Below are 2,463 nucleotides of genomic sequence, written 5' to 3'. Positions count from 1 at the left end.
CATGTGGAGTGGGATTGGAATAACAATATTAATGAGTATCACTCTAGCATCTTGAAGATATTATATTTGGTATGTTATTACTAAAATGTTTTCTAAATACAAATAACATTTTCCTACCTTTATTTGGAGGTAATATATAGCCTACCTTTCATTATATGTATTTTTGCCAGTATTAATCAACGTCGTTAAAGACAATGTCAGGGAAAGACGTCAATCAAATCGTCCTCATTTACATGAAATTTCGTTGGAGAACTTGTGAGAATATACACTAGATGGCAGTGTAGGACCAGAGATAGACCAATTCCCAGAATAATACTTTCCAGTGTCCATCCAAAGTGATACTCGTTGCAGTCTGCAATGCAGAGGTATTTCTTCTTGGAGAAATTATTATCTGTCTTCTATGGCTAAGGACATGACATGGTAATTGTATAGGCCTACATGCATGTGACATGCATGGACCAAGACAGATTATATATGTGTCAGTAGTCCTCAAGTGTGGCTGTTCCTTCTTTCCATTGTGCTTACTGATCTCAAAGTGTCTGACATGTGTGGAATAACCCTAGACAAACCCTAGTCCATGTCATTGAAACCCTAGTCCATGTCATTGAAACCCTAGTCCATGTCATTGAAACCCTAGTCCATGTCATTGAAACCCTAGTCCATGTCATTGAAACCCTAGTCCATGCATGGGCTTTCACCTAGATGTTTTTTTAATGTAGTATACATGAACAACACAGTCCAGCTGATGACACAAAAGTAGTAGGCCTGGTCACCAACAACGATGAGATACCCTATAGGGAGGAGGTCAGAGACAACAACCTCCCCCTCAACGTGAGCAAGACAAAGGCGAAGATCGTGGACTAAAGGAAAAGGAAGGCCGAACACACCCACATTCACTTAGACGGAGCTGTCGTGGAACGGGTCGAGAGTTTCAAGTTCTTTGGGGTCCACATCACCAACAAAGTATCATGGTCCAAACACACCAAGACAGTTGTGAAGAGGGCACGACAACACCTTTTCCTCCTCAGGAGACTGAAAAGATTTGGCATGGGTCCCCAGATCCTCAAAAAGTTCTACAGCTGCACCATTGTGAGCATCCTGACCGGTTGCATCACTGCCTGGTATGGCAACTGCTCAGTCTCCGACTGTAAGGCGCTACAGAGGGTAGTGCGTATGGCCCAGTACATCACTGGGGCCAAGCTTCCTGCCATCCAGGACCTCTATACTAGGCGGTGTCAGAGGAAGGCCCAAAACATTGTCAGGACTCCAGTCACCCAAGGCAGAGACTGTTCTCTCTGCTACTGCATGGCAAGCGGTACCGGACTGCCAAGTCTAGGTCCAAATGGCTCCTTAACAGCTTCTACCCCCAAGCAATAAGACAGCTGCACAATTAATCAAATGGCCACCAGACTATTTATACTGCTGCTATTTTCTTAACTTTATTTATTGAACTGCATTGTTGGTTAAGCGCTTGTAAGTAAGCATTTCACGGTAAGGTTGTATTCAGTGCATGTGAGAAAAAAAAGTGAATTGATTATAGAACTGGATGTCTAGCAGCAGCAACACCCCTATTCAATTTCCATACATATATTTACAAGCAGGGGGCACTGTTGATCTCTCTGCACCACTATGACCAATGACTCAGATCCAAAATGCTGGAGAGGAAATTAGATGGATTTGAGCCGCATTACATTGTTGGTATTGATTTTCTTACCACAGAGCCTAGGATGAAATATTTTTTATAGTTAGCCCCGCCCCTCCTAAATCCTACAACTGCACGATGGCTTATAGCCAATGAGAGTGGAGAGCAGCATCTTCTCAGTGTCAGTCTCTCAGTGCATATTCCCACTCAAGTTAAAAGTGTCTCGCGTGGACCTCAAACCATCTTTGTGGTACTATTTAAAAGTTGAAATTTCAATTATATTCTAATTTTAGTATATTTTAGTAAATATGACACCCACCTTGCATTCTAGAGTATGCTGGTTCTCTCAACCGATGGTGGGTACAACATAAACACCTCAGATTATGTAAAATAGGGTGTAAGCTTTTACGCAGGTTTACAGGTTTTTAGTTAAATTATGTTAAGGATACATAGAACAACTTCTTGTCGAAACGACATACAGTGCCTTCAGAAAGTATTCCTACCCTTATACTTATATCCTGAATGTACTGTAGAAAGCTAGAGTACAGGCAACACTGGAGCTGTTTGACATTGAGGCTTCGCTGAATTGGAATCTCATACTTAACCCCCGGCCCTGTTGTACTTGACCTTGAATTAGGGATAAATTATGCACATGAGCCGTAACAGAACACAAGAGTGATCCTACGACCTGCTTGCCGTGTGCTTAAACCTTCTTCCACCTGGCTGTTTCATTATGCACAATGATCAAGCCCCATAATGGACCTGTCTGACCTGTGCTGCAAACAACACGCGCGCGCGCACGCACGCACGCACGCACATAC

Source organism: Salvelinus fontinalis, chromosome 16, assembly GCF_029448725.1.
Source record: "Salvelinus fontinalis isolate EN_2023a chromosome 16, ASM2944872v1, whole genome shotgun sequence".
Lineage (NCBI taxonomy): Eukaryota > Metazoa > Chordata > Actinopteri > Salmoniformes > Salmonidae > Salvelinus > Salvelinus fontinalis.
The sequence above is the reverse complement of the archived record's forward strand: the minus strand, read 5'-3'. Positions refer to the sequence as shown.